This window comes from Pistacia vera, unplaced genomic scaffold, assembly GCF_008641045.1.
Source record: "Pistacia vera cultivar Batoury unplaced genomic scaffold, PisVer_v2 Contig67, whole genome shotgun sequence".
In the NCBI taxonomy this organism is placed as follows: Eukaryota; Viridiplantae; Streptophyta; class Magnoliopsida; order Sapindales; family Anacardiaceae; genus Pistacia; species Pistacia vera.
The window spans coordinates 406,012-431,709 of NW_022196523.1; the positions used below are offsets into that span (position 1 = coordinate 406,012).

General features: G+C 36.7%; 1 long non-coding RNA gene across 1 annotated transcript; it reads right to left on the minus strand.

The window, feature by feature from the left end:
• Positions 1–7,016: 7,016 nt before the first annotated feature.
• On the minus strand, positions 7,017–8,447 carry LOC116112899. Its single transcript, XR_004125323.1, has 3 exons — positions 8,051–8,447; positions 7,750–7,950; positions 7,017–7,333 (listed from the first exon to the last, which is right to left on the minus strand). It is a non-coding gene; the product is annotated as an uncharacterized LOC116112899 (long non-coding RNA).
• Positions 8,448–25,698: the final 17,251 nt, after the last annotated feature.

The following is a 25,698-nucleotide window of genomic DNA, read 5'->3' on the forward strand; positions in this document are numbered from 1 at the left end:
GGTCGGTTGTGGTGGTAGTTTGGAATGGGGTGAAGGCAATTTGATAATTGCACCCTCTACATCGGTTTCAAAGTCCAACTGCCGCTAACAGAGTTACTTTTAAAGTGAAAATTTGGAATAAATAAAACCAGGATATCAAGTTAACATTTCGCTAAACCTCGGGTGGGAACTTTTGGTTTGCTCTAATAAAAATTGGTTGCAGTGTTTGCAGTTAGACGTATAACCCAATTTAATTTCTGCCTACTAAAATCTAAACCCCAAATATTTGTACCCTTGAGAGGGTTCCACTATTCCACCAATTGAAACACAAAAGTCCAAGCAAATCATTAACTCACTCACTCCACCAAAGAAGCAGGTTTGACCAGTCTATCCATCGATCCAATGGGATAAATGGGTACCTTTAATCAAGGTTCTGAAACCCGGACCGGACCGGGCGGTCGAACCGGTCGGACCGCCACCCGCTTACATTTCCGGTTTGAAGAGAGTGAATAACCGGGATTTGCCATTAAACCGTTTCAAACCGCGGTTGGACCGTCGTACTGTAGCAAACCGACGGTCCAACCGTTATTTAAAAAATTTCCGGTCCTAGTTTTTCCGGTTTAACGCATGAAAAAATGAAATAAAAAAAAAAATTTAAATTTCAAAACAATCACATGCACATAAAAGTCAAACTGTTGTCAGACTAAAACCAAACCCTTAAAATACTTTTATTAAAAAACACATTCTTTTTACTTTGTTTTGGCTACACATACACTGATAGTCTGATTATCTGATACAGAGCCGTCGCCTTCTTCCTTCAATTTTTCACTTTTTCTTCTGGTTTGCACTTTGCCGTTTGCTGCTGCCATTCACGATCTCCTCCAGTCTAGTCCTCCTCTTCGTGTCCTCCATTCGAGATCTCAACATTGTTTTTACTTTTGGGTTTTGGCTACAAATACACTGATACAGAGCCGTCGTCTTCTTCCTTCAATTTTTCACTTTTTCTTCTGTTTGCCGTTTGCTGCTTCCATTCACGATCTCCTCCAGTCTAGTCCTCCTTTTCGTGTCCTCCATTTGAGATCTCAGAAGCAATGTCAGATCTCCTTCAAGCTTTCAGCTAAGCTTCAGCGCCTCACGTCTTCACTCTTCAGTCTTCAAGTCTTCGGTCTTCGGTCTGCAGTCTGCTCTACTCTGCTTCAGCGCTTCATTCTTCAACTTCCAGTCTTCTAGTCTTCAACGTGAACTCTTCAATCATCACCATCTCTATTGCTGATCTACCGGATAAGTCATTTCAGCTCAGATTTCAGCTTCAGCCTTCACATCTGCTGCCGTCTGCCGCCGTCTGCTGCCATCTATGAGCTGCCATTTGCCGTGACCAAGTAACAATCTACAGATTCCTATATTTTCTGTCTTCTATGCTTTATGTACATATTTATGAATGCTTATAGATTCTATCAAGTTTACTACTGCTTATCATGTTTTATTATATGCTTGATTCCTTTGGTTATTGGCTTATTTTTAGTTGCTTTCTGTGTTCGCCATTTCATTGTCTAGATCAATGCAATCACAGTGCTGTCTAACATAGGAATAACATTATCAATGCCCAACAACAATTCGTCAAAGTGCATAAAAACTACATACAAACAAGCCCCAATATCTCAGACGAATCAAAAATACGAATCATCCAACAAATTATATCGCACTTTCATGCCTTAAACGAACGCCTCCATATCCTAACTCCAAATCCCCCGACAATCGCAAAAATTTACAAGCTTTTAATAAAAGTCAGCGGCGTGAATGAGATAGGTGAGCACCAGCACCACCAACATCAGCACATATGCAATCCCTTGGTCGATAGATGTCCCTGAAACCATTAAAAACCAAACCCAATTCAATGCCAAAGTAGAGCCCACCCAATTTGAATTTTTTGGCTTTTTTTACAATTTTTTCTTATTTCAGCATGCTGATTTCGTCAGCATGCTGACGTCCACGGTCTGACCGACCGGTCGAAACCGTTCGAACCGAGAACCGGCCGTTTGGTCGGGCCGGCTCCGGTCCGGTTTTCAGAACATTGCCTTTAATCTCTCGGCTAAATAATTTCGTTATCAATAATGGTTCCTTACAAATCAATCTTACTAACGAACCTACACACTGACATGGCAGAAACAATGACAAATACCACCTCATTTGCCACCTCATCCACTACCACGTCAATTAAAAAAAATTCAAAAATTTTGCCTCCCCATATTTATCAAAAATCTGTACCCAATTAGAAACTATAAATCAACAAACACTATAGACACCGAAAATATTGTACCGAAATATTATACGATCTACGTGTAAGACATCTCTAAATTCAATAATGCTACGGACACCGGGATTTTTGCATCGAAATATTGTACCGGCCTATGTGTAAGACATCTCTAATTTTTTAACAATTTTTTTCTAGTGAACGACCGTCCATCAAATTTGGACGGCCGTTCACTCAAATGGACGGGCGTCCATATACAAGGGACGGGCGTCCCCATTTAAAGGACGCCCGTCCATAAATAAAATACAATAAAAAGTTTTTATAAACTTTGGGGACGGCCGTCCATAATTTTGGACGGCCGTCCCTTATGTTTGATGGGCGTCCATTAGGAATGGAGCCCGTCCATACTTAAAAAACAAAAAAAAAAAAAAAAAAAAAAAAAAAAAAAACATTTGGACACTTAAAAAAAAAAAAAAAATGTGCTTCTTCGTCTTCATTCCCCAGCTCCTAGGTTTCATGTAGTTCTTCGTCTGAGCATTTTGTTGTACAAGAAATTATAAGAACTGAAGGTGCTCATCTTTCGGGTATTAGCCAAATCCTGATGATGCCAGGTGCAGGAAGCTAGGCTTGCAAGTTGATCTGGTTTAAGCTCAGAGCTCACCAGTGTGAAGAAATCTGCTGCCATGGATTTAACGTGCTCAGCAGTGATGTGTCCAGGCTTTCTAGAGCAAAATTGGATATATCCCTCTCCATGGATATTCTTTTTAATTGTTTTTTGTGAATGTGTAGACTTCTCAGTGTGATGTTTGCTTTAGTTGAGTTATTGGCATTGGTTTTATGGTTTAGTTTGTAGCGTGTAAAGAGGGATCATGGTTATCTGGAAAAGTAAATTAATAGTGGCTGGAGAGACGATCAGTTTTGGCTTGGCTTGAAGAAGAAGAAGAAGAGCGAAGAAAGCAAACATTTCCGAAAGGAAGAAGAAGAAGCAGTATCCATGTTTAGAATTTTTTTTTTTTTTTATTAAGTATGGACGGGCGTCCATTACGAATGGACGGGCGTCCATTCTTTTAAAAAAAAAAACTTTTTATTGTATTTTATTTATGGGGGACGCCCGTCCCTTGTATATGGACGCCCGTCCATATAATATGGACGGGCGTCCATGTGAGTGAACGACCGTCCAAATTTGGTGGACGGCCGTTCACTAGAAAAAAATTGTTAAAAAATTTAGAGCAATAACACTACGGACACCGAAATATTGTACCGGCCTACATGTAAGACATCTTTACATTTTTTAACAATTTTTTTCTAGTGAACGGCCGTCCATCAAATTTGGACGGTCGTTCACTCACATTGGACGGGTGTCCATATACAAGGGACGGGCGTCCCCCATAAATAAAATACAATAAAAAGTTTTTTTTTTTTTTAAAGTATGGACGTAATGGACGCCCGTCCAAAAGTAATGGACGACCGTCCATATGGACGGTCGTCCATTACTTTTTGACGGGCGTCCATTCGTAATGGATGCCCGTCCATACTTAATAAAAAAAAAAAAAAATCTAAACATGGATACTGCTTCTTCTTCTTCCTTTCGGAAATGTTTACCTTCTTCGCTCTTCTTCTTCTTCAAGCCAAGCCAAAACTGATCGTCTCTCTAGCCACTATTAATTTACTTTTCCAGATAACCATGATCCCTCTTTACACACTACAAACTAAACCATAAAACTAATGCCAATAACTCAACTAAAGCAAACATCACACTGAGAAGTCTACACATTGACAAAAAACAATTAAAAAGAATATCCATGAGAGGGATATATCCAATTTTGCTCTAGAAAGCTTGGACACATCACTGCTGAGCACGTTAGAATCCATGGCAGTAGATTTCTTCACACTGGTGAGCTCTGAGCTTAAACCAGATACAACTTGCAAGCCTAGCTTCCTGCACCTGGCATCATTAGGATTTTGGCTAGTACCCGAAAGATGAGCACCTTCATTTCTTATAATTTCTTGTACAACAAAATGCTCAAACGAAGAACTAACATGAGAACCCAGGAGCTGGGGAATGAAGACAAAGAAGACGATTTTTTTTTTTTTTTAAAGTGTCCAAATGTTTTTTTTTTTTTTTTAAGTATGGACGGACGCCCGTCCAAACATAAGGGACGGCCGTCCAAAATTTATAGACGGCCGTCCAAAATTTATAGACGGCCATCCCCAAAGTTTATAAAAACTTTTTATTGTATTTTATTTATGGACAGGCGTCCTTTAAATGGGGACGCCCGTCCCTTTTTTATGGATGCCCGTCCATATAATATGGACAGGCGTCCATGTGAGTGAACGGCCGTCCAAATTTGCTTGACGGCCGTTTACTAGAAAAAAAATTGTTAAAAAAATTAGAGATGTCTTACACGTAGGTCGGTACAATATTTCGGTGCAAAAATCCCAGTGTCCGTAGCATAATTGATAAATCAATTTCTGAGAACCCTTCCCCTAAAATTGAAAAATCTCTCCCACAACCAACCCATCTCTACCACCGCCATCGCCGAAATAAAAGAAGAAAACCATGAAACAAAGAAACTTCTCTCTTCATATCTTGGCTTAAGTTTCTTTTCACTCTTTAGCTTTATTTCCACAAAAGTCTCTCTTACTGATACCCATTTCGGAATATCAAGTGAGGGAGCTTTCGACGCGGTTGGTGATGGTGGAGGAGCAATTGAGGCAGATGAAGTCACAGAGGAAAGAGGACTCGAAGGCGAATCGAGGGTGGTGGAGATCTTTGCTACTCGCAGGAACACGCGGCAGGCGGAGTAGAGGCTGTTGCTGCAATAGATTGTGAATGAGGAGATGGCGAGTTTAAGATCTAAGATTGACGAAATGGAGAGGGAGAAGGCAGAATTGAAGAGGAGAGTTGAGGAACTTGAGGAGATAATTGGGTTTATGTCTAGAAGAGCAGGGTGTGAGTTTGAAGAAGAAGAGGACCAATTTGGTGGGTGTGGGAGTAGGGACTTTTACGATGGGGATGATGGTCATAATTGTAATTTTGGATTCAACTTTGAGTTTTTGGCTTCTGCTTCTAAGTTTTGTGCTGAGAAAGCTAGTGTCCGGTAGGTTTGAGCTCTGTTTCATTAATGTAATTTATTGCTCCTAATTTAGGTTTTCAAATGCTTCAAGCTTTTGATGTTGATTCCAATGTTATGCTATGGGATCATGTTTTGTTTTGGTGAGAATATTGTACAAGAAATGGCTAATACTAGTAATTGTATTAATAAAGTGTTTCCTTGCTCATAGTAAATCTTGTGACTTTCTTTTTTAATATAAATTACTAATGAATTGGTTATTTACTTGTGGGTGAGGAACTAAGATCCAATTTTTGCCGTTATTGAAGCTTTATCCATCGTAAAGAAAGAGGAGGAACTTGAACAGGATGAACACTAACTGCGGTGGTAGGTATGTGGTTTGAGTTTGTGGGTTGGATATACTGAATTTGGAGGCCAAATTTTAATTAACTAATTAGTAGATTTGCGCTGTAAAACTGTTTTCAACTATTTGGCAACAGCTTTTAACATCACTATAAGATATCAAACGCATATTTTGCTATTTAACTATGACTTTTTGTTAAAAAAGAAAACATTGAAAATGGAGTCAAGACATATTATATTAAAATAAATGAGACACTTTCATAAACATTTTGAATTAATTGTTGAATTTGTTAAGCTTTGAAGACAATTCAAGGGGATGAAATTGTTAAGCTTTAAGGGCAGCACCCTTTCATAAACATTTTGATGATGGATTGCATTGGCGTTATGCTGTTTAATTTTTTTAACGTGGTAGTTCGTTTTTCTATTTGACTATTAGTAGTTTGTTACAAAAATATTTCATTTCTACATAAAAGAAGAAACTTAGAAGTCAACAGAAGAAATTGAAAGCTTATGACCTATCCTCTTTATTGGAGTTCCGTCTTGAAGTGAAATTTTTCTTCAAGTTTATATGCAGAAAATGATTTACTTGACAATATTTTCTGAGGATGTTTGTAAAACCAGCTTCTAGATTTACCTTAAAGCCACCTTTTGTTTTTTGTGATGCATTTGTTCCTTTTGAGATACACATCAAGAAAAATTTTGGATTACAAGTTTCAGATTGTGATTAGTTCGCACCTATATCCATTGTTTTTTGAGTTTCACTACTTACAGATCTCAATGTATGATAGACTTGTATAAATGTAAACTTCTACTTTTTAGTTTTTACATAATAAACCCGGTAGTGCATTTGAGTTGTAAGTTTACTTTGGCACGAATGATTCTTAATAGGGCTTTAAGCAATGTACTGAAGCACTTTACATCAGATTAGTTGGCATTTTTTGGGAGTGCTTAATTAATGCTTAACGCAGTGCTAACAAAGCACCATCATTTCTCCTTTTTGTAGTGATTACACAGTATCATGAATAATCTAAGTATTGTGTTTATCACTTGCCTTTTCTCATCCACAAACCATAAAGTGTAAATATTTACATTTCAACTCAATAACACACTCGGCGTTTGAATCAATTGAAAAATTCTAGCATTCAAATGAAAGTCAAAATGAGATTAGATGAAAAGCTTGTCATAAACTTTGAAAATTCATACCTTCTCCTGTCAAAATGAGATTACATCAAAAGCTTGTTATAAGGTTGTCGAAACATATGTGTGTACTACTTCATTAATGATATAAAGTATAAAAAAATGAGATCCCAATAAGCGGACCTCTACAAAGTCAAAGTTCCTTGGACAAACCCAAGCAACCAAGCAAAACAAAAACAACAAAAGAGTCACAAATTTACAATCCATAAGAACCATCTAACCACCCTCAAAGAGGACTAAACAAAAAATGACCAGCATCACAAAAACAATGCAGGTTTTTTGGTAAACAAAAACCAATTGCACAAGTTGTACATTAAAACCAGCCACCAAAAAGAGGCTAAAAACCCAGCACTACAACTGCAAAAAACCTGCACATGAATGCAACCAAAACAAGGGGAAGAAGTAGCAGCAGCAGCTAGCAAAACTGCAGATAACTGCCGAGCGCAGAATGCCTTTGTTTCTCCACGTTCTTAGCCTTTGTTTTTGCCTCCTATGAAAAACCATAAATAAATTAAACTCAATTCTAATAAATTAAACTCAATTCTAATAAATTAAACTAAACTAAACTTTGTATGATTACAACACATAACAAAATCAAATGGCAACAACACTCAAAAGAAAACCAGTTATTTCATGCATCTGACCTTTTTAATTGTATTAGCACCCAATGGAAACAAAATAAATAACCGAGCAAAGACAACTAATGCCAATTCAAAACATAGAAAAATCAGAACAGTTAAAAGCAAAACTTTGAAGAAATGACAGAGCAAAGACATCTAATGCCAATTCAAAACATAGAAAAACCAGAACAGTTAAAAGCCAAACTTTGAAGAAATATCATGTTGAAATTGGCAGAGGAAATTAAACTAAAGTAATGAAACAGATTAATTGCACATTTTGTTGTACCGTCATTGTGAAGCTAATGTCTCTGGTCTCAGAACCATGAATTGCTTTGCATTTTATGTCTCGTCAAGCTCTTTTGCCGAGACATGACCTCAGTCTCGAGTCGCGACGATGGACTCACGTCAATGGAAATTGACGACAAAGAAGAGAATTTGGAGAAGAAAGTAGAGAAACCAAAATTGAAATAGCCTTTGTTTCTGGCTCCTTCCTTATAGCAAATGACAACACGTCAAATCAGTTACCTCTTATTTCACAGAATTCTAAATGATAAATAAGAAAAAATAATATGGTGCAGCTTCAACACCTCAAAGTAAAACTGGCATTTTCTTCAAGTTTGGCCGAAGATGACTCACAAATGTAATACGAAGACAAGAGAGCTAGCTGGAACGCAAGTTTGACTGGAGTTCGAACTCACTGGAGAGATTGAGAAAGAGGACTACAGACTTCGGCGAGACAGAGTGAGTCCATCTAGCTAGACATCTCAGTGGTGGTGGTGGCCCACAATATCCGGTTATGGTGGTCATATTTTTCCTCTGACGGTAGCATAGGTGGTTACGGTTGATTGGCGGTGGTAGATATTTTCCAATTTCAGAGGAAGGGAAATCAATTTCTGATTTAGTGTCCGTCTCTCAAAATTTTGATATATAATTTGGGAGGGAATTAGGGAATAATTTGGGAGGGAATGAAGGAACAGATGTGGGAAGTGGGTGATGTGGTGGATGAGATGGCATCTGCCATATCAGTTGCCATGTCAATTTGTAAGGCTGTTAGTAAGAGTGGTTTGTAAGGATAGCATTACTGTATCTTTTAAGGCTTCAAGCATTACGGTTTCCAACTCGAATAATACTACGAACACTGAATTTTTGCACCAAATTTTTTTACTAAACGACATGCCATCCAATCAGACATGGACATGTTGGATAGAAAAAATGTCTCCCATGAATGGACAACTGTCCAACAATCACAGACGATCGTCCATACTTTACGGACGACCGTTCATCACGAATGGATAATTTCTACAAAAAAAATCAATAGACCCCTATCCGCATATATGGACAGGTGTCCATTTACTATGGACGAGCATTCATATAAGATGGACGTCCGTCTAGAATATTTTAAAAACAAAATGATTGATGCCCGTCCATCTAATATGGATGGGCATCCATATACAATGGATGGTCGTCCATATGCAATGGACGACCGTAAATTATTATTCGAGTTTAATAAAAAAACTCTTTCAAAAGTTTAATTTTCGTAGGTATTGGGTTTCAGTTTACCAAACTCTTTGTGAAGCCCCCTAAAGTTTATGTGAAACTTTCTCCAAAATACTGATTTTAGAATATGGAAATTCCAGTCTCAGATGACAAAAGTAATACTTTAAAGAATTATTAACTAATAGTTGCATGTGTTAGTAACTGCCGGATTTGCGTAGTGGAAAAACGTAATATTTAAAACGAATAGATCAATTACACGAACCAAGATCCAAGTATAGATTATAACGTTTTCATGCATAAATTGAAACGTAAAATAAAACTATATAAAAACAAATCCATACAAGGATTTAGTTTATACCGACGTCTGGAGGCTCCTCCGAATATCTCAACTTCAGACACGAACATTGTTCACCAACTACTGTTCACCACGATACTGTTCACTGAACTATTCAGTGGATACTATTCACCAACACTGTTCACGTGATTCTTCGCTAATCAATCCAATGTAGGATCGCATTCACGAAATTCTACACGAAGATAATTCGCAAAACCCTTGATTATTTTGCTAGAACAATCAAGGGCTTCAAGAAGCAAGAAAAGAAGAACAAGAAAAATTTCTTCTTCACACAAGAGTGTAACGTGAGAGAGAGAGAGATAGGGTGGCTAGGGTTTTTGATTGAATGAATATATCACCTTGTTTTAATTTTAAGTTGCACTTATATAGTGCAACAATTAAAACCCTATTACACTTAAGAATAGCCATGGGCTCCAACCCTAGTTCACCCTTGCAACCAAACACACCCTTTATGGTATTTTAATTAATTAATTATTATTATAATTAAAATCAATTAATATATAATAATACATTAACATTTAATTAATAATAATAATTCATTTAAATATAATCTCACTAATTTAATTTTAATATTAAAATTAAATACAGGCAATAACCTCAGCAAATTTAATTGCACTATGAGATTACCAAAATACCCTTTCATCTTGAAAGACGAAAGTACCCTTCTCACAAATTGATTCTTAAATTATCTTCTAAGTGTGTGACCCGTAGGCTCTTCATCATATCGGCAATGTGTAGTATCGCGATTAACACCATTTAATCGCCTCACTACATACAGATCAAGATTAGCCCCTAGCAAGGCATCATGGCCACCTGATAGATTCGGATTCAATGAAACCGTAGCCTGTCACGGTATGGTTACCGTGCAATCCAATCATTTCATCATCTGTTATCTTATCAAGATTTGAGGTACAAAAATAGTGTCAACCTCAGATATCCTCGATATGTTTGTATTCAGTTAATGGACCAATGATCGGAATAATAAATTGGATTAAGCATCAACTCAATCCCACTGTGGCCATAGATTTAATGTCATTGTCATTTACTGAATTACTCAGTGAGATAACTTTTCCCGTACCCAGGAGTGATGAATCCTTTGTTGATCCACCATAGTCTAGATACATTTCCCAATGTAGCCTATCACTATCGTATTGATACCTCTGAATAGAACTATGTTGGGCTAGTGTCAAACTACATCAATTGGTGCACAAGGCGCTTTGGTGATCTCAAGTCTAAGCATCACATGCACCACCATCCGTTAGAAGATTTATTCCATAGACACTGGGGTTGCCATCCTTATGGAATCCTCTGGTGTCTATCCAGTGAACTTGCTTCTAGCAAGCACCCATGCATTGCATTAGGTTGTCGGCAAATAACTTTGACAAGTGAGATCAATCATTGCCTTTCGATAGGGTCATTCAATACTATAATAGCTTTACTGTATTATCTGTGTCCTTGGTCAGAATAATACTAGGGCTGCAGACATTTCTAGAATGGCCACCATATGTGATCATAGGGTTCTCACTATCAAGATTTGAAACACTGGATACCCTCGTCTCGATTCTACCATCTTAAGGACATATATCATTACATATAACTATGATTTACACGATATAGAAGAATATGCCTTTTATTGATAAATAAACATTTATTATAGAGTCAATTTTGCAATAATAGATTGGCTTTAGGACATCTACTCCAACAATCTCCCACTTGCATTATAGCCAATCATTTATGTATTTAACATCGAATGACCCAAGTGCTCATCATGCTTTTGCTCCAACTGAAACTTCAACAGTAGGTTAGTAGGTATTCTACAACTCTGCACATTCTCTTTCTGATTGACTTCTCATATCAGATTGAATCAACTAAGTGTTTGGATTATTGGTGAGACTGTGATTCCTCAGCCACAACAATTGCTCCATTGTTATCACAGTAGAACTTTATTGGATCAACAATGCTTGGAACTACATCAAGTTCAGTAATGAACTTCTTGATCCAAACCGCCTATACGGTTGCATTAAACAATGCGTTATACTTAGCATCAATCATAAAATCCCCTACCATACTTAACTTCAAGCTCTTATAGCTCATTGCAACTCTATTGAGACAAAATATAAACCCGGATTATAAACAAAAATCATCTTTATCTGTTTAGAGATTAACATCACTGTATCTTCTTACAGTGAGCTCATCTTCCCCTCCATAATCCAAGATCATATCCTTAGCCCCTTTTTGGGTATTTAAGGATGTCCATTGACACTTATCCAGTGTCACTCACTTGGATCTGATTGATATCCTCTACAAGTGCTGAATGCATAGAAGACATCAATCTGAGTACATAACACATTGCTCACTAAGATCCTATTGATATCTTCTGCAAGTGCTTAATGCACATAAGATATCAGTCCAAGCATGAAATCACAACATCGCTCTCTTAGATCCGATTGATATCCCCTACAAGTGTTTGATGCACATGAGACATCAATCTGAGTATACAAGATGGATCCACTTATTAAAGCATGTGGGATCCTCTTCATTCTATCTCCCGCAATGTGTGGTTTAGGACAAATATCCGCAGAGACATAGACACTATGTGCCACCAAAAAAGATTCCTTCTTTGATTCTTCCACACTGAATCCTTTAAGTACCTTGTCTATGTACTCCGACTTGGGCTAAGCAAACTTCCTGATCTATTACATTAATAGATCTTCATTCCGAGAATGTAAGCTGCTTCTCCTAAGTTCTTTATGGGGAATCACTTGGATAACCAAGTGTTTACTGACTGCAAGTTTGGTATATCATTCCCGATCAGAAGTATTTCATCAACATATAACACTAGGAATGCCACTGCACTCTCACTCACCCTTTTGTAAACACAGGTCTCATCTTCATTCTTGATAAAACCAAAATATTTTATGGCTTCATCGAAACGAATGTTCTAGCTCCTTGAAGCTTGCTTGAGTCCATAAATGGACCTCTACAACTTGCATATCCTTTTAGCTTGTCCATCAAGAACAAAACCATTGGGGTGTGCCATATACACATCTTCTTCAAGGTTTCCATTCAGGAAAGCATCATTGACATCCATTTGCCAAATCTCATAATTATGATATGCAGTAATCGCAAGCATAGTCTGGATGGATTAATCATGGCAACTACCAAAAGGTTTCTTTATAGTCAATACCATGAACTTATTTGAAACTTTTGGCAACTGGTTGTGCCTTATAAGTGTGCACCTTGCCATTCATGTCAGTCTTCTTCTTGAAGACTCATTTACACCTTATGGGTTTTACCCCTTCTGGTGAATTCACCAGAAACCATGACTGGTTCTAGTACATACAGTCCATATCAGATTTTATGGCTTTAAGCCATTTAACGGAATCTAGATCCGATACAAATTCATCGTAGGTTCTGGGTTCATTGTCTTGGTAGACCAGTACGTCACTATGTTGAGTCACGAAAAAACCATATCTCTCGTACTCACGACGTACTCTCCCAGATCTACGTAGCTTCTATGCTACCTGACGTGGTTCACTTTGATCTATAAGTTGTGGAATAACCTTCTCTTGATGTTCAACCATTTCCTGTGGCACATCATCCTATACTTCGTCTAATGTATCTTGTGGTACTAGAACTTCATCGAGTTCTACTTTTCTCCCACTAGTACTTCTTAGAAAAAAATCATTTTTTAGGAAGACGCTAGTATGAGTAACAAAAGGTTTTGTGCTCTTCTAGACGGTAGAAATAATATCCTTTGGTCTCCTCAGGATATCCCACAAATAAACTTTCGTAGGATTTCGAGCCCAGCTTGTTCAAAGTCAATTTCTTGACATAAGCTTCGCAACCCCAAATCCTTCGAAAAGACAAGTTGGGATTTCACCCTCTCCATTATTCATACGGAGTCTTATCTACAGACCTTGGCGATACACGATCTAGTGCGTGAGTTGTAGTCTCTAGAGCATAACCCCAGAATTATGTGGGTAGATCACAAAAACCTCATCATGGACCTAACTCCCACATTCCTTCGGGTATGTTTAATTCAACTTGCCACATTCGGCGTAGATGTGACTTTGAGAATATTCTTATTGTCCATTTTGAAAACATATAATTATGAAATAGTTCCATAGAATATTATTTGTACTAAAAGACAACAATCCATTAGTAAAAGAATATTCTTACTTGTCCAAAGTGGACATAGAAAAATTATTTCTAGAAACTGAATGACTATCATAACAATCCACAAGTTCTAAGTAACAAGCTCATAGGCAAAATCAGACAATAAGATCCTACAGCTAATGCAGCATCATGTGCTCCATCTCGAACTAGTAGATCTACCTCTCCCTCAGCGAGCAATCTACTTTGCTGTAGTCCCTGCATATTAGAACAAATGTGAGTACCATATCCTGTGTCAATAACCCAAGATGTTGACAGGAGAAGTTAATCTCAATCAAGAATATATCTGACGAAGAAGTAACATTCTTCTTCCTTTTTGCTAGAAAGGCCTTGCAATGTTTCCTCTAGTGGTTGGGATTCCTACAGTGGGGACAAACGCCCTTTCTATCAATAACAGTTCCTTCCAACGACTTCTGAACCCTTATCTTCTCACTTAAATTGGCTTCAACCAACGTCAATGTTTCTGACATTCTCATGTCTGACTCAATAGCCTTCAACATATCTAGAAGCTCGAAAAAGGTACTTTTCTTATCATCCTCAATGAAGTCATAGACAAATTAAGAGTAAGAATCTGGCAAAGACTGTAACATTAGGTCTATTACTAAACCTTTATTAAGTCTACATCCTAAAATCTCAAGCATGTTTATATACTCGGTTAACTTGAGTATATGATTGCCAATTTTGGTAACCTCTTCCATCCTACATCTGAATAATGACTAAGACACCATATGCTTCTCATTTCTCTGAAGAAAATGAAGAATAGAAGCCAAGTTCATTCTCTGGCACTACTGTCGCAATAATGGTGTCATTGATGCAAGCATAATGTATCTAGTCATTTCTGCTTTCACATCATGTGTATGCTTCACATATACATACCCAATCTCATGGATAAGCAAGCTCTGGTGACAAAGCCTGCTCAATGGTGTATAATCTATCGCTTGACTGAAGTATATCGTTTATACTTCTATACTAGTCAATGAAATTCTCACCATTCCATTTCTCTCCCAGTTCGATGATTTGTCGCAGTGATGTTGGGATCATTTTGATCAATTAAGTGAAACTACAAGTGCAGAATAAAACAAAATTATTATCATGTTTATTTTTATTTAATAAGGTCTTTTATTAAATAATCGCTCTAATATTTTCCTTAACCCAATAACCCTTACTATTAACTGGAAAAAGCCCGTTGGCTTTTCTAGTAGACTGAGATCCCATCTAGCCCATTTAAAACCTTTGTTTTGGCGAATAAGTGAAAATTGGTTGTTTAGATAGGCCAACAAACTTAATCCACACCAGTTGATAGCTCCTACTACCAACCTCAAATGTGAAGCAAGCCAACAAGCCAATCACACAATTCAACGGCCTAGCTGTCGTTCTCAAGTGTGATTCCCAGTATTAGTAGAGTGGATATTACATGTCGCCACGTACACATAACGAGTGTACTTCTCTACTATGCCTATGACGTGTTTATCAACCTTCGCTTTGACAAATAAACAAAATTGTCATTTTAAGTCGACCCATTACCATTAAGGAAAACTCCAATGAATTTTAACCTTCCATTGGTAGAAGTGTACCCCTCGCTTTGGCGAACAAGGTTCCGACGAACAGCGGTTTGATTAAAACCATGGTGCTGGAAGGCATATGTGACTTAATATACTTAAGTTGAGGGTTTTATTTAATGTCTCACTAGATTATTATCTTTGTTAGAATGTCATTGTTTGGCATGTTATTGAACATTCAGCCTTAGCATGCATTCTAAACAAAATAAACTGTGTCGGTACATAGCCCACTAAAACCAATTTCCTCGAGCCTAGAGGAATCGGTGGGTCAACCTAGGGTTTAAAAGTAAATCTTGGGTCTTCAAGTTATTCCTCTTTATAGTTCTTTCATTTCTCCTTCACGATCATCACAAAGTATTTTATAATAAAAACCTTATTCTAATTTACATCGATAAAATAGAAACCTCACGTTACATACGAGGGGAGTAAGATGAGAAGAAGAAATACATAGAGATATAAGAGAGAGAGGCAAGACACGTAGGTCCTATTTTTTTTTATAAAATTACAAGCAAACCCAAAATTACAAAAACATACCGAAGGTCTAAGGCTCATGTACCGGGCACCATGCAATTTTAAACAAGAACATTGCACACATCCAAAATTAAAATTTTGAATTTGGGTGGGTGGAATTATTAAATTACCCTTTTTATATGTGTAGAATTATTATTGGCTTTATAGGTTCAAAAACTGCAATTTGACCCCCTGTGCGAAAAATAGAAAAGCAAAATAGAACAGTAGCTTTCTTGCCATGGGGAATAAATTATTTGCCCCGGCAAAATTCATACATACATGGTTGCTGCGGTGAAGTTTTATTTCGCTGCGGCAAACTCCATAAACTTCCAAAAAACACAAAATGTTTCAGAGAGTTTCATGCCGCGGCTAGATCTACTTTTTCGACAGTTCGCCTTGGCAAAGGTTTATTTCGCCGCGGTCAGATTCAATTTTTGCATCTCGCCACGACTAGGGCTGTGCAAAAAAAACCGCTAACCGAACCGAACCTAACCGAATCTGGAAAATCGGGTACCCGAAAATTCAGGTCGGTTTCGGGTAGTTATAATGTGATACCCGAATTTTCGGTTCGGGTATCGGTTATTTGCTTTAAGGTAACCGAGTGCCCGGTAACCGATTTTAATAAAAAAAAAAAAAAAAGCAGATTTTCAATAATTCAATTTTCAAAGGCAAAAGCCCCAAATCGGCAAATCCCTTATGCCCTAGTCAAGTACTCAAGTCCTAGCTCGTCTCAAACTCATCTCTCTCACTCTCAAATTGATAAATTCTCCAGTCTGCTATTCTGCATCTGCACCGCACACTGCACAGCCGCACTCAGCATCCTAAACCGAAGAACAAAGACAATACATAAAATAGAGCCTCAGATCTTAAGCAACCTCAACCAACTTCACCTTATTCCTGTCTTTCTGAATCGATTCTACTGACAGGTACCCTTTTTATTCCTTTACTTTTGTTTTCTTTTTCAAGTTTTGTCGTGGTTTCTGTTTTTTTTTTTTTTTTTTTTTTTTTTTTTTTTTTTTTTTTTGGTTTTTGAAGTTTGCAAATCGTGAGTGCTTGAGTTGATTTGTATTTTCTTTGGTTTCATCTTTGCTTGATTTAATATGGGATTCTTCAGATCCATTTTTTATTCCTTGTATCAATATTTCTTCGCTTTTTCTTGAGATTTATTGTTAGATCTAATAATATCATAGGCCCCAACTTAAAGTGGCTTGAGATTAAGAAGGGCACTTTTAATTTCAGTTCAGTTGATTGTGAAATTAAATTTGGAGTTGATGTGGCTTGTAGCCAAGGAAGATGGATTGTGTATTGATGTTAAAGATCATTATCAAATTAATTATATTGTTTTTCATTTTAATATATTATCACATATTAGCTCTTCTTAATAGCACCAAAAAAAAAAAAAAAAAAAATGTTTTTGCAATGTTTTTTTTATAGTCAAGTTGAATTCTTTTTCCTGCAGGGAAATTTGGAGTTTTGTTTGCATCAATCCCCTTCCCAATATTTGTTGCTGTGTACTTGTGTTTTGTTTTTGTTGTGGTCTGTTGGTGGTTTGCTTGGTTTTTTTTTCATTATACTATTTACTTGTCTTTTTCTTCTTTCTGTATCGGACAGTACTTTCTTCTTGTTTAAAGCATCTGTGGGGCTATCATTTTTGCAATTCACAAACATGAACTCAATGAGGAACCTCTTCATTGTTGGTGTTGCCCTCTTCAATCAATAGCCGCACCATCTCTCTCACCGCACAGCCGCACTTATCTCTCTCACTCTCAAATTCTTTAGTCTGCATCTGCAATTATTGGGCTTCACTTTGCTCCAGCTCCATCACCTTTCTGCATTGCCGTCGTCGGCGCCTTTGGCTTGATTTTCAGTCTCCATCTCCAAGGTAAATATTTCAGTCATTTTATGTCATCTTCACTTGGAGACAATGGGTCTGTTAGTGAACTAGGGTTAAATTAATAATTGGCCCCTTATAAGACTGAAGTGGTAGAGTTAGTGTGGCTATGTTGAATTGTTGATAATTTTTGTGACTGAATTGGTTGTGGTGGCTGTTATTTTTGTGATATTGTTGGGGTTTGGGTTGTGTGGGTGATTTTTTTGTGTAGATTACTGGTGCTGGGTGAAAAAATAAGTATATGAAATTTTGTTTACACTACTTTATAGGACAAAATACAATAGTAAAATCAGAGGGATGTGATTTTATTGGTCTGAATAAAAAGTCATTATCTATTCTCTAAGATGCGCAATACCCTACATTAAACTATAGTTTGACATCTACAAACTGATTACCTATTAAATAACACTATACTAATAGTATTTTTGACACCTTGGTATGTATTGCAGATGTCCTCCGCTGGTAAAAATACTAGTACCTCTTGTATGGGCTGATGGGTAGCGACACTAATATGTCAATCCCGATGACAGAGGCCAGAGTCCTATAATAACTGCTTCATACTAGGTTACTCATAGAAATACATAGGTAAAATGCATTTATATTAGCAAAAGTAAATGGCCCGAAATTTTCTTTTAATACATATAATCATCTTTATACAAAGTAAGTATCATTTGTAAAAGTTATCAAAAACAGTGGACAGTGTAGCTATTGCTCCTCGCTTGTCAACGCCATCTGACCGCGTCCTCACCTAGATCCTGCAAAACAAAGAGAAACAACGGGGTGAGCATAAAATAATGCTCATAAGTAAATCCTCTACTCGTCTGTCCCCGTAACTCTTTCTCTTAATCTTCCTTACACTCATCTCATCTCATTTATTTTCTCTTCTGTTTCTCTTTCACATAGCTCTTTTCTATTAACTTTCTGTTGTATGTCACGGCCTCATCTTACCGGAGGCACGGTTGAGTGGAGATCACAAAGCACCCACCCACTCTTCGGGACTCTACTTATTCTGTTCCTCTCTTCTTTCTCATATTTTCTCATTCTTTCCACTTGAATGTCACGGCCTCATCTTACCAAAGGCACGGCTAGGTGGAGTTCACAAAGCACCAACTCACTCTTCGTGACTTCCGGGTGGAGTTCACAAAGCACCAACCATTCTTCAACTTCCGGGTGAGTTCACAAAGCACCAACTCATTCTTAGATTTTTCTCATTCTCTTTACTTTTAGAGTAGCTTATCACAAAGTTCTCTCTCTTCTCAACATTCTTAATGCACAATTAATGCTAAGGATGGTTCATGCTTAAAGTTTCTTACTTAATGCACTTATGAAATGCACAAATGCAATATTGCATCAAGATAGTCATTCTGCGTAGGTCACACCTCAAGAAGGCATAACTTGAGTTACCACATTGGATTGCTATGATTTTGGTCTCGTTTTAAAGCTTAAGACAGGGCTACAACTTTTACGTTTTGGTCTCAACCCAGTTCAATCTTTAAGGTGCCCAAAAACACATAGAAAGTCACGGTTGTGACAGGGCAGTTTTCACTTAGGCATTTCATCAAACATTAGTTGTGCATAAACAAACCAAATTCAATTATCATTCTATTTATTTCTCAAACCATCCAAAATGAGAGAAAAACTCTCTTGTAGCATCACATACCTACATGCAAACACACTCCAAAAAATTTCTCCAATTCTTTCAATTTCAACCCATCATCAAATCATCACATATACTTCTCATATTCAATATACTCCAACAACAAGCATATTCATCATCACCCTCATCTAATTTCTCAATAATCACAACATATGCATAATTAGAGAAATCTCTACTCACTTGAATTCTTAAATTTTAACTTGAGTTGGATTTTGAGTAGAATTTACTTACCTTGTGCTTGAGTATGTCTCTCCTAAGCTCTATACTCTTGTTGATTTCAATCTTCTCTTAACCCTAAGCATAAACTTCATAAGAACTCAACCTTTACACAAATAAATCATAGATAAGAGCATGAATCCTTATCTTTTAATGCCTAAATCAAAACCTTATGAAAAACCTCTTAAAGCCCTCAAATCCTTGGAGATTGAATGACAATTTGAGAGAAAATGGGGGAGAGTGTGGCGGGGAATGAAAAAATAAGGTTTCAAACCCTAACACTTTAATTTATAACCACTTTTCCCATTTTGCCCTTGCTCTTTCTTAGAAATTCATCTATGTCCCTGTCAATTATAAATGCACTCATTTTTAATGCATTCTCTATGAAATTCTATCTCTTTTCACTCCCCATAATTTCAACTAATTTTGATGTGAAAATACCATTTTACCCCTATGAAAGTTTAAGGGATTTTCTTCATATTTTTTCTCAAAATAACTTTACACAAAATTCAACTAGCCAACCAACCAATATTAACAATATAAACCCAATGAGAGCAAACAATAAACATTCAAGCATACCCCATAACTTACTACGTACTCAAGTGGACGTTACAATCCTAATCCTTCTCATATGACTCTAGCCTCCACGACCAACCACAGCTCCCAAACGGTGTGAGTTCTACTATTAGGAAAAATGCTTCAAAAATGTGGGACCATTTTACTAAAAACCCTTGTGAGGATAAGGATAATCAGACAGCTACATGTAATTATTTGTGGTCTACTCTTGCTTGTCCAACCAAAAGTGGTACTACTTCTCTACTAACTACTTAAGTAGTGTAAAAAATACCCTTTCAATGTAGTGGACAAGAACAAAGAATCTTAGTCTATCAACAGCACTCGGGTGAGCCCTCAAGTGGTGTTGCAGCTACTGTTGCCTCCACTTCACTGTCGACTTGGAAATTTGATCAAGATTTAATTAGGGATGCTTTAGCTAAAATGATAATTACTGATGAGTTGCCTTTTAGGATAGTGGAGTATGAGGGGTTTCGTCGATTGATGAGATTGCACAACCTAGGTTTCAAATACCTAGTCGTACTACTGTAACTAGGGATTGTTTGAAAATTTATTATGAGAGAAACAAAAGTTGAAGAATTATTTTAGTAAGTATCTCATAGTATTTGTCTCACCACTGACACGTGGACTTCTTGCCAAAACCTCATTATATGTGTCTTACTGCTCACTTTATTGATGATGATTGGAAACTGAACAAAAGGATTTAAACTTTTGTCCAATTACCAGTCAAAGGTTTAACTATTGGCAAGTCATTAAGAATGTTTGATTAAATGGGTATCTCAAAGTGTTTCACTGTGACTGTTGACGATGCAAGTTCTAACGATGTTGGAATAACTTATCTTAAGCATCGTTAGAACGTTGGAATGGAAGTGTCTTGAAGGGTAAGTTTCTTCATATGAATGTTCTGTGCATTTATTGAGTCTAACTGAAAGAGGGGTTAAAAGGAGCTGGATGACTCAATATTTGGATTTGTTCTGCAGTGAGGTATGTGAGATCTTCTCCAGCAAGATTACAAAGGTTTAAGGAGTGTTGGAGCAGAAAAATTGGAAACTAAAAGTCTTCTAGTTCTTGATGTAGAAATAAGATGGAACTATTTGATGTTGGAAGTGGCTTTAAAATTTTAGAAAGCATTTGAGTTATTGGAAATCCAAGACCCTAAGTATAAGATGCTTACTGTCGGGGAAAGGTCAAGGGTTTGCCTACAATTACTGATTGGGATTATGCTCGATATTTGTTACCTTTTCTGAAGGTTTTTTATGATACTACTCTACAAGTGTCTAGCTCTCTTTATGTTACCTCTAAGGAACATGGAAGCATATATAGCATTGCATTGAAGATTAATACATGGTGTAACAGTAGTGATCCTGGCTTACGTTTAATGGCAACTAAGATGAAAGCAAAATGATAATATTGGGCAAATCTTGATAATATCAACTAATGATATTCATTGCAGTGGTATTAGATCCTAGCATAAGTTAGAATACGCATATTGAGCTATTGATAGTGCGTAGGATGATGTTGATGCTGAGGGTTGAAAAAAAAAGTGAATGCACATTTGTTCTATTTATTTGAGGATATAGTTTGCGTAAGGCTTGTCCTAGTGTGTGTCAAGGGGGCAATCTCAAGTTGCAGCAGGGATTGATGTTACTGATGCAAATGTTGATCCAAAAGTCTTTATGAAGGTTAGTTTAATCAACAAAGGGCTGGACGACGTGCTTTGGAGCCAAAATCTGAGTTGGATAAATATTACGGGAAAGCCTTGAAGATGAGAATGACAACTTTGATATCTTGAGTTGGTGGAAGATAAATTCAGCAAGATATCAAATTCTCTCTTTGATGGCACGCGATGTTTTGGCTATGCCTGTGCCCACTGTTGCATCTGAGTCATCTTTTAGTACAGGGGGTCATGTCTTAGATCCATTTCGTAGCTCTCTTACTCCTAAGACAGTGGAGGCTCTATTTTGTGCGCAGGATTGGATTCGGGCTACACGTGTACCATTTCTTGTTGAGGAGAGCTTGGAGAATTATTGGAGTTGAGTTGGTAAAACTTTTGCTTTAGTTTCATATATTTAATATTTAATTATACCTTATATCTTACTTATTGACTCCATTTTGTACCATTACTTATATAATGTTATTTCCAATCTTTATGTAGAATTTTCGTCTACGGATTGGAGAGTACTCGTATTCATGGTCATCTACATGATTGATGATTGCAGCCCGTAAAAGGTAGAATATGCAAATCCTTTTTCAATGATGAATTAACCCTTTACTTTAATTGAATTGCCTTTTTGATGAGTAGTTTGTTGGGTTGTTGCTATAATGATGAGTAAACTTTGAATGTTATGTTAATTTTGATGGTCATGATGCTAGTTTATGGTGGTATTGAGGCTGGCTGAAGTTTGTAAGTCATTTCTTTCTTTTCATCTAGAAAATTGGCATAAACCAGTTAAGATTGCTCTTGAACCATAGTCCTTTCGTGATGATACTCATAATGAAACTGCTAGGGAAAGAATACAGCAAAGGTGATTCAAGAATATGGCAAGAGATGCAGGATGTTGTTGCTGTTGAAGGACTAACTGCAGTTCGGAGGGCCCTGCTAGTCCTAGCAGTGTAAACTTCACTTCACCACAAAATCGGATTATTTTCTGAAACTCCATACGAATGATGGTCTTAATGGTAACTGATTTTTTGCAAGATTGCTAAGCTAAAGGAAAGTCATACAACTACATACTTCAACTTGCAATTCTCTTGGCCAGCTCTACAGTACTGCTGTATAAGTTTGCTCTTTGCTGGTGTAATTCTGGGGCATTTTGCCATTCTGTACAAGTGTTTGTTGCTGCAGTATTTGTTTGGTGATTAAATATTTACATGTAAAGACATTTTTCATTTCTTATTATATTAAATATTAGTATGTTTGCTGTAGTATTACATTTGATTTGGTGATATTAAATCTATAAATATTTAAGGCATTAAATTAAAAGCTGATGTTATGGGCAACTAATGATACTACACGATAAGATTTAAGTTTTACATTTCTATATCCTTTGAAATATATATGATTAGATGTGGTTGTGGTCCATATAATTTATTATTTGCTTCAGTCATTAGAAGTTTTGTGTGAATTTCTTGAGTTATATATAGAGGACTACTGGAATGAAATTATGCAGAATTTTCTTTTTGGTTTCTACCAGATAGATTCCCCTGTGATCTATTTTGTCAAGACTCAAAATTGGTGCTCAATTGAAGAAAGTATTTGTTTCCATTCTTCCAAATGATCTGCATCAAAAGAATTGGTCCCAGGGAATATATGATAATGGTTTAGAGATTACTTTTTTGTTGGAATATGTTTGATTAGTATGTTCAATGATTTGTGTTGGACATTGTGAATAATAGTTAAGATTGACACACATGAATTTAAAGTGATATATTCTGCATTGTGCGGTGTAATTTACTAATTTTAATGAAATTTGGGTAACAAAATCGATACCCGTTTTGTGACCCGAATTTTTGGGTACAGCAAACCGGTATTCTAAAACCGTTTCGCTTAGCGGGTACATTTTTAGAGGTACCCGAATATTTTTGGTCAAAACGGAGCGGGTACACGGTTTTTGCACAACCTACCCACGACGAAGTGTTATTTCACTCGGCTACCGCCACAAAACAATGAATCCGCACAGTAACCTTTTTTGCAGTTTTTTCACGTAACGATATGGATCCAAATCAAATCGAATGCACAAGCATTCGACTAGACATCAACAACCAATAAGTCCACTCATCAACATCATTAGTCAATTGATCAATTAAAACAAATTTACAGATTAAAATAATCAATTTATGCATCACATGTTATCATCATGTCAACGATTAAACATGATAATTGGTACCCAGGCTCTGATACCACTGTTAGTAACTAACGGATTCGTGCAGTGAAAAGAATATTTAAAAGGAATCGTCAATTACAGAACCAAGATCGAGTAAGATTATAATGTTTCATTGCATAAATTGAAACGTAAAATAAAACTGTATAAAACAAATCCATACAAGGATTTAGTTCATACCGTTTGGAGGTCCTCCGAATATCTCTGACTTTGACACAACACTGTCACTAGTTCACTGAACTGTTCAGTGGTACTATTCATTGACACTGTTCACGTGATTATTTCTAATCGATCCATGAGATCACACCACGAATTCCACAAAATAATCGCGAACCCTTGATTATTTTGCTAGAACAATCAAGGGCTTCAAGAAGCAAGAAAAGAACAGAAAAATTTCTTCTTCACACAAGAGTGTAACGTGAGAGAGAGAGAGATAGGGTGGCTAGGGTTTTTGATTGAATGATTTATCACCTTGTTTTAATTTTAATTGCACTTATATAGTGCAACAATTAAAACCCTATTCACTTAAGAATAGCCATGGTCTCCAAACCCTAGTTCACCCTTGCAACCAAACACACCCTTTATGGTATTTTAATTAATTAATTATTATTATAATTAAAATCAATTAATATATAATAATATATTAACATTTAATTAATAATAATAATTCATTTAAATATAATCTCACTAATTTAATTTTAATATTAAAATTAAATACAGGCAACAACCTCAGCAAATTTAATTACACTATGAGATTACCAAAATACCATTTCGTCTTGAAAGAAGAAAGTACCCTTCTCAAAAATTGATTCTTAAATTATCTTCTAAGTGTGTAACCTGTAGGCTTCTCATCATATCGGCAGTGTGTAGTATCGCGATTAACACCAATTAATCGTTTCACTACATACAAACTAAGATTGGCCCCTAGCAAGGCATCATGACCACCTGATAGATTCGGATTCAGTGAAACCGCAGCCTGTCACGGTATGGTTACCGTGCAATCCAATCCTTTCATCATCTGTTATCTCATTGAGATTGAGGTATAGAAATAGTGTCAACCTCAGATATTCTCGACATGTTTGTATTTAGTTAATGGACCAATGACCGGAATAATAAATTGGATTGAGCATCAACTCAATCCCACTGTGGCCACATATTTAGTGTCATTGTCATTTACTGAATTACCCAGTGAGATAACTTCTCCCGTACCCAAGAGTAATAAATCATTTCTCGATCCACCATAGTCTTGATACACTTCTCAATATAGCCAATCACTACTGCATTGATAGCTCTGAATAAAACTACGTTGGGCTAGTGTCAAACTACACCAATTGGTGCACAAGGCGCTCTGGTGATCTCAAGTCTAAGGATCACATGCACCACCATCCGTTAGAGGATTTATTTCATAGACACCAGGGTTACCATCTATATGGAATCCTCTGATGAGTCTGTCCAGTGAACTTGCCTCTAGCAAGCACCTGTGTGTTGCAGCAGGTTATCGGCAAATAACCTTGGCAAGTGAGATCAGTAACCGCCTTTCGTTAGAGTCGTTCAACACTATGATAGTCTTACTATATTATATGTGTCCTTGTTCAGAATTATACTAGGGCTACGGACTTTTCTAGAATAGCCACCATATATGATCATAAGGTTCTCACTATCAAGATTTAAAACACTTGATACCCTCTTCACGGTTCTACCATCCTAAGAACATATATCATTACATATAACTATGATTTACACGATATAGAAGAATATGTCTTTTATTGATAAATAAACATTTATTACAAAGTCAATTTTACAATAATATTAAAATGATAGTACTCCAAATAAACTCTTTCAAAAGTCCATTTACTATGGACGGTCGTCCATTGCATATGGATGGTTGTCCATTGTATATGGATGCCCGTCCGTATTAGA